The sequence below is a fragment of the Neovison vison genome, chromosome 8 (assembly GCF_020171115.1).
Source record: "Neovison vison isolate M4711 chromosome 8, ASM_NN_V1, whole genome shotgun sequence".
NCBI classification, from domain to species: domain Eukaryota; kingdom Metazoa; phylum Chordata; class Mammalia; order Carnivora; family Mustelidae; genus Neogale; species Neogale vison.
This window is the reverse complement of record NC_058098.1, coordinates 24,135,155-24,143,731: the sequence shown is the minus strand read 5'-3', so window position 1 is coordinate 24,143,731 and position 8,577 is coordinate 24,135,155.

Sequence of the window (8,577 nt, the reverse complement as noted above, 5' to 3'; positions counted from 1 at the left end):
GCGCCTTTAAATATCTTGCTCTATCTTGCATATTCATGAGTCCCGCTACTGCTGAGCGGTCCGGGGCGGGGCCCAAAGCCGCGGAGGGAGGGGGCAGGGGCCGGAACCGACTTCGAATCCAGCTGAGAAAAAACCCCGGATTTTGTTCGTGGTGCGTCTGGAAGAGAGCGCCGGGAGAGTCTTGAGGGCAAACCTGAGGCTTCCTTACTTTCATTCGTTCAGCCACGAAATCCACAGTCAAAACCTAGTGAAACTGCTATTCTAACCAGCTCACCTCGCTCAGCCGCAATTTGCTCATTAATAAAATGGACCGAATGTACCTACCAAACGGGTTATACGTAAAGTTGCAATATGTCAGGTACCTAGCACAACCCAGATAATTCCACCCTCCCCTCCAGGTAACCACGGTCCTGAATTTAGGTAAATTTGCGCGCATTTTACTACTTTTACTGCATTTGTGTACATCGTTAAACGTTTCATTAAATTCCTTCTGTATCTAAGACCATTATGTAAATGGTACCATACTGTACGTAGCCTTCTGCAACTTGCTTTTTTCTGTCACTATGATATTTGTACGAGTCACGCATATAGCTTAAAATGTGCTTATTTTTGCTTTTGCTGCTAGATACCATTTCAGGCGTACGTTCCATGATTAATTTATCTGTTCCATGCTGATGTGCAGATAATACACAGTCTATCGCTGCTGTATACGTGGAGCAATGGACATTTCTGTCCTTGTCTCTTAGTGCACGTGTGCGGGTGTCTCTGAGGCAGAAATGTACGCAGGCGTGGAGTTTCTGGGCTGACATTGCCAATTTAGTTTCCGAGGTAGATTTACCATTTTACCTGCCCCCCCCACACACACACACCAGCGGTATCTGAGATGGCCTGTTTTTCCATATCTCTGTGACCTCTTGTCAGTCTAACAAATTTCTGTTGACGTTATGGATGTGAAAATGTATCTTCTTGTGGGGTTTTTTCTGTTTTGTTTTTTAAAGATTTTATTTATTTATTTGACAGAGAGAGATCACAAGTAGGCAGAGAGGCAGGCAGATAGAGAGAGGAGGAAGCAGGCTCCCCGCTGAGCAGAGAGCCCGATGCGGGACTCGATCCCAGGATCCTGAGATCATGACCCGAGCCGAAGGCAGCAGCTTAACCCACTGAGCCACCCAGGCGCCCCTCTTCTTGTGTTTTTAACTGGCCACCTGAACACCTTTTAACCTCTCTCAAGGAACCCTGGCCCCCACCCGACCCCGCCCCCAGCTGCTATCCATTTTCTTCCTCCCCTTCTCAAACATTTTCAGTGTTATGCCTTTCCCCGATCTGCACTTCTTAGCTCCCACTCAGTTCTCAGCTGTGTGGCCTCTACCCCCAGGTCTTGGCTGAAATTTCTACAGCCAAGGAAGGTCATCAGGAAACCTGGCTGAATCCAACAAATGTGCCTCAGCCTGCATTTCCATCCCACTCCAGCACACAATATGCCTTTGCCTTCCTCCTTCCTGTCTCTCCTCCCAGTATTTATTCCTGTCCACTCAGTTCCTTCTCTGTCCTTGGAAACTTCTTCTTTCTCTAGTGCCTTTAAGGATTGATGTTCCTTCCTGTGCCATTTCACCCATACTCATGGCTGTTAGGACCATTCTGTCAGGTTGATCCATGTGTCTGTGGATTGAAACACTGCCATATGCCAGAAGCCACCTGCTTCCCTTCTCCCCACCTGGAAGTTATCGCTACAGTGAATTTTGTCTTAATCATTTTTCTTTTCTTTTCTTCTTTCTTTCTTTCTCCTTTGCTTTTCTTAATGGGTTTTATTACCTATGTGACTATCCCTAAACACAACATTGTTTAGTTTGGCCATTTTTTTGCCTTTGTAAAAATGAAATCATACTGTACATATTCTTCTGCAACTTGCTTTTCTCTCAACATTGTTTTTGAGTCAGTCGTGTAAATGGTGTAGCTATGGTTCATTTATTTCCCATATAATCCATTGTGTGAATATATCACAATTTACTAATTCATGAAATTGTTGATGGGCACTGAGTTGTTCCAGTTTTCTCTACTACAGATAATAATGCTCTAACATTCTGCAGGCATGTTCATGTCCAACTTAGCTGGATAATATGAAACTGTTTCCCAAAGTGGTTGCATCAGTCTATAACCCCACCAACTTTGGATAAAAGTTATTGTTCTGTCCCCTTACCAGTACATCCTGGTATCAATTTTTATTTTTGTCAACCTGCAGGTATGACATGATCTTCTGTGTGGTTTTAATTTGGATTTCTGTAACTACTAATGAGGTTGAGCACCTACTTGTATGCTATTTATTGTATGAATTCTATCTGCGATCCTTTCTCTGTAAAAGTTGTCTTGCCCATTTAACAATAGGTGGTTTGTTTTTCCTTTCAGTTAATAGGAATTCTTTGCATATTCTGGATACATACCAATTGTACGGGTTGCAGATGTCTTTCCCGGTTTTTAGTCTTCCCAACCTCTCTCTGTTTTTTGATAAATAGAAATTCTTCATTTTAATGTAGTCAAATTTATCTTTTCCCATAGGAAGTTTTTGTCTTGTTTTAGAAAGTCTACAGATCTTTAGAAAGTTTACAGGTCGTAAAGAATTTCTCCTGTATTGTCTTCCCACAGTTTTATGATTCAAATATGTATGCAGTTGGTATGAGGTAGGAATTCTGTTTCATTTTTCTCCCCATATGGGTAAGCAGTTCTCTCAGTGCCACTTAGTGCCTCCCTAACCCCAGGAGCCAACAGTGCCAGCTGTCACAGATTAAGTGTCCATAAATACATGGCTTCTGCATTCTCTGTTTTGATGCATTGATCTATTCCAACTCTACCCTGTTGAAATGACCAAAGTTTTATAATAGATCTTTTTTTTTCTTTAAGTTAGGCTTAATGCCCAGTGTGGGGCTTGAACTAATGACCCTGAGCTCAAGACTGACATGCTCTACCAACCAAGCTAACCAGGACCCCCTAAAGCTTTATAGTAAACCTTGATATCTGGTAGGGGAAGTCCCCTCCCACCATGTTCATCTTCAAGAGTATACAACTTATGGACACCTGAGTGGCCCGGTAGGTTAAGCGTCTGTCTTTGGCTCTGGTCATGATCCCAGGTCCTGGGATAGAGTACTGTATCATGCTCCCTGCTAAGTGGGAAGACTGCTTCTCCCTGCTCTCCCCTTGCTTGTGTTCTCTCTATCTCTCTGACAAATAAATAAAATCTTTTAAAAAAAAAAAAAAGGTATGCAATTGGTAAGCAGTGATATACACAGAACTTAAGTATTATACAGATTAATTTTGACACATACATACATCTATGTAACCTATACCCCAGCAAGATAAGAGAATATGTACAAGGATAATTTTTTTTATTTTTTAAAAGATTTTATTTATTTACTTGAGAGAGAGAGAGAGCATGAGAGGGGAGAAGGTCAGAGGGAGAAGCAGACTCCCTGCTCATCAGGGAGCCTGATGTAGGACTCGATCCCAGGACTCCAGGATCATGACCTGAGCTGAAGGCAGTCACTTAACCTACTGAGCCACTCAGGCGCCCTGGATAGTTTTTTTTTTGAAGTTCTCATGGAGTGGATGTATCACACAGGTTTTTCCGTTTTCTCACTATTAGAACTATGATGAGTTGTTCATTCACATGGAGTTCCCTATATATTTTGGATCACCCCCTTGGGGGAAAAATCCTAGAATTTGGACTAACTGGATCAAAGGATATGAGCTTTTTTTAAAAAAAAGATTCTCTTTAGGGGCGCCTGGGTGGCTCAGTGGGTTAAGCCGCTGCCTTCGGCTCAGGTCATGATCTCAGGGTCCTGGGATCGAGTCCCGCGTCGGGCTCTCTGCTCAGCAGGGAGCCTGCTTCCCTTCCTCTCTCTCTGCCTGCCTCTCTGCCTACTTGTGATGTCTCTCTGTCAAATAAATAAATAAAATCTTTAAAAAAAATAAAAATAAAAAAAGATTCTCTTTATTCATTTGAAAGAGAGAGAGTGCACACAGGTAGGGACAGCAGCAGAGGGAGAGGGAGAAGCAGGCTCCCCACTGAGCAGGACCCCAGGATGATGACCTGAGCTGAAAGCAAATGCTTAACCAACTGAGCCAACCAGGCGCCCCTGGACATAAGCATTTTTAAGGCTCCTTCTGATTTTATTGCCATATTTTCTAAAAATCACCTGTGGTATCTGAGTTTATTTTACTGCATGTTTTCCAGCATTTATATTATCCTTGTTTTTGTTGTAGTTTTGTTTTGTTTTGTTTTGTTTTGTTTGCTAATTTAGTAGGTAAAAATGATACATTGTTGAAATGTGCATTTCTGCACCTTTGGAACAAAAGGTTCCTGCTCCAGAATGAACCTAGCCAGAACATCCCACTGAAAGTTTACCAGGGTCTATCTGATTCCATGCCATATAGCCTGAGATACTTTATTTTCCAGCTTGTTTCTTCAGAAGTGATTTCCATTCCTCTTTCTCTGTCATCCTTCTCTCCTGGAGAGAGTGTCCACCCGCCCATTGCCTGTCAAGTCTCAAACTTCCTTGTCTACACTCCTGCTGTGATCCTTGGGGAAGCACACCACCTTTCTAAGCCTCATTTTCCTCTACTGTAAAATGGGAATAAGAATAAGAACATCACTTTAGAGGGTTAGTGCTAATCAAAAAGTACGTTACCTTCACATGGATATAGCACTTTACAGGTGATAAAGCACTTTTAAATCCATTTTCTTGGGGTGTCTGGGTGGCTCAGTGGGTTAAAGCCTCTGCCTTTGGCTCAGGTCATGATCCCAGGGTTCTGGGATTGAGCCCCACATTAATCTCTCTGCTCAGCAGGGAGCCTGCTTCCTCCTCTCTCTCTGCCTACTTCTCTGCCTACTCGTGATCTCTATCTGTCAAATACATAAATAAAATCTTAAAAAAATTAAAATTAAAATTAAAAATCCATTTTCTCACTTTGGAAAATTAATAACTTTTTCTATTAAACAGATAATTATGTAAAATGTAAAAAAAATAGAAAAGTATAAAAAACTCAAACTAATTCAGAGAAATGACTATTCAGAGATTATGATTTATCATTTTGATGAATTTCCTCTTGGTCTCTTTTCATTACATCTATAGGTTTTCTATATCTAAGATCGTATTGTATAAACTGTCTTATACCTCTTCTTTTTTTAAGAATTTATTTATTCATTTGACAGAAAGATAGCAAGAGAGAGAGAGAGCACAAGCAGGGGGAGAGGCAGAGAGAGAGGGAGAAGCAGGATCCCCACTGAGCAGGGAGCCCTACACAGCCTAATTCCAGGACCCTGGGATCATGACTTGAGCAGAAGGCAGATATATGTTTAACAGACTGAGCCACCCAGGCGCCCCTATACCTCTTTTTTTATACCTAAAATTATTACAAGAGCTAGCTTCATAATGCTCTCAATTTATGCCTGGTTGCATTCAAATTGCTTTGTAAATAGTAGCTCATTTAATCCTCATAATACTAAGAAGTAGGTTTTCCTCATATTGCAAATGAGGAAAGTGGCACAAAAAGGTTAAGTAATTTCCCCATAGTTACACACTTTTTAAGTAAAGAAACTAGAATTTCAGGGTGCCTGAGTGACTCAGTCGTCAAGCATCTGTCTTCGGCTCAGATCATGATCCTGGGGTCCTAGGGATTGAGCCCCGTGTCACTCCATGGGAATCCTTCTTCTCCCTCTCCCACATCCCCTGCTCTGTGTCTCTCTCTGTCAAAAATATCAATAAATAAAATCTTTAAAAAAAACAACAACAACTAGAATTTCAACCCAGGTGGTCAGACTCCAAAATTTGTTCTTAATTCCTATATTATGCAGTTTCTCTTCTTACAGAAATTCCAGCCTGTGGATGTATCACAATTTATATAGCCAAGCATCTGTTGTTTCAGTTTCCCTGAAATAACACGGCCCACCTTTGATACATTATGGCTTCAGATAAACAAATTGAATTGCTTGCTTAAGGAATATCAAAGTTCTTTTTTTAAAAAAGATTTATTTATTTTGTGGGGGGAGAGCATGAGGAAGAGAGAAAATCTCAAGCAGACTCCCAGTTGAGTGCAGAGCCCAGACAAGGGGCTCAATCTCACAACCTAGAGATGATGACCTCAGCCAAAACCAAGACTCAATCACTTAACTGACTGAGCCACCCGGGCACCCCAACATTTGTCAAAGTCTTGATCCAACTTGCCAAATTACCTTCCAGAAATTTGGTTCCTATTCTTGATACTCTGGAAAATTAAGTATAATATTTCAATTATTTTCTTATTTATTGGGTGAAAAACTTGTCCATACAATCTCCAACCTTTATCCTTTTTTAAGCATTATCCTTTTTTAAATAAGCTTTTTATTTTGCACTAATTGAAGATTCTCATGTAGATGTAAGAAATAATACAGAGAGATCCCATGGTCCCTTTACACTATTTCCCCCAGTGATGACGTCTTTCAAAACTGTACAACCAGATTGCTGACACTGATACAGTCAAGATACAAAACATTTCCGTCACCACAAGAATCCCTCATGTTGCAAATCATATGAGAATCTTAGGAAACAAACAGAAGGTTGTTGGAAGGGAAAGGGTTGGGGGACAGGGTAACTGGGTGATGGACATTGAGGAGGGTATGTGTTGTAGTGAGGACTGGGTATTATATAAGACTAATGAATCACAGACCTGTACCCCTGAAACAGGGGTTTAATATAATATATATATATAATATTTAATATAAATTCAATTAATCACTGAGCCACCCAGGCACCCCACAAGTTCTCTATATATTTTAGGTAGTAGCTCCGTGTCATATATGTGGTTTACAAATATATTCTCCTGGTCTGTAGTTTCTCTTTTTATCCTCTTAAGAAGGTCTTTCACAGGGGCGCCTGGGTGGCTCAGTGGGTTAAAGCCTCTGCCTTCGGCTCAGGTCATGATCCCAAGGTCCTGGGATCGAGCCCCGCATCGGGCTCTCTGCTCGGCGGGGAGCCTGCTTCCCCCTCTCTGCCTGCCTGCCACTCTGCCTACTTGTGATCTCTGTCTGTCAAATAAATAAATAAAATCTTAAAAAAAAAAAAAGAAGGTCTTTCACAAAGCATAAGTTTTCAGTTTTGATGCAATCCAATTTATCAATGTTTCCTTTTACAGATCATGCCTTCAGTGTCAATTCCAAGAACTCTCTGCATCAGCCCTAGAGCTCAAAGATTCTCTCCTATGATGTTTTCTAAAACTTTTGGAGTTTTATGTTTTACATTTAAGTTATGATCCATTTGAGTTAATGTTGGTATCAAGTGGGCAGTTTAGTTTTGGTTCTGGTTGATTTGGGGGTATCTTTTTTGCCACTGACTATGCAATGGGCATTCAGTTATTCTAGCACCACTTAGAGCAGGTTACCTTTCCTCTCCTGAACTGGTTTTGCCCCTTTGTCAGAAATCAACTGGGCCCATTGATTTCCATCTATTTCAAATCCCCTCGTCCATTTCTCTAATCCATATGTCTATCCTTCTGCCAGTAAACCAGTCTAGATTTCTGTAGTGATGCAATTAGTTTTGAGATCAGGTACGCTGATTCTCCAACTCTGCCCTTTTTATTTTTCAAAATTGTTTTAATTATTTTACTTTCTTTTTCTTTCCACATAAATTTTAAAACAATCCTGTCCATGTCTAAAGAATTTCTTGCAAGGATGTTGGTAGGAATTACATCAAACTGTGTATGGATTCAAGAAGAACTGACATCTTTCCTATGTTGATTCTTATAATCCACAGACACAGTTATGTTTCCCCCAATCATTTGGGTCTTCTTTGATTTCTTTATCAGTATCTTGCCGTTTTCAGCATACAAATCCTGTACCTGTGGTGTTAGATATACACCTAAGTATTTCTTTCTTCTTTTTCTTCTATTTCTCTCTTCCTCCACCTCCTGAATGATACAGCGTTTTACATTTTGGTGGTCATGTGTTCATTATTAATGTATAGTAATGTAGTAATGTACAATTGAAATGGTATGTTTCTTTTGTATCTTATAGATAAAAGATACCCTTGCTGAACTCACAGGTCATAGACATTTTGTATTTGGTTTTGTTTTGTAGGTTCTTTGGAATTTTCTGTGTAGTCAATCCTGTCACTTGCACATAGGGACAGTTTTATTATTTCTTTCTGATCTGTATGCTTTTTATTTCCTTTTCTTGCATCATTGTACTGACTAGAACTTCCAGCACTGTTGAATAAGAATGATAAGAACAGGGGCGCCTGGGTGGCTCAGTGGGTTAAAGCCTCTGCCTTCAGCTCGGGTCATGGTCTCAGGGTCCTGGGATCGAGCCCCGCATTGGGCTCTCTGCTCAGTAGGGAGCCTGCTTCCTCCTCCCCCTCTCTCTGCCTGCCTCTCTGCCTACTTGTGATCTCTATCCTGGGATCGAGCCCCGCATTGGGCTCTCTGCTCAGTAGGGAGCCTGCTTCCTCCTCCCCCTCTCTCTGCCTGCCTCTCTGCCTACTTGTGATCTCTATCTGTCAAATAAAATAAATAAAATCTAAAAAAAAAAAAAAAAAAGAATGATAAGAACAGACA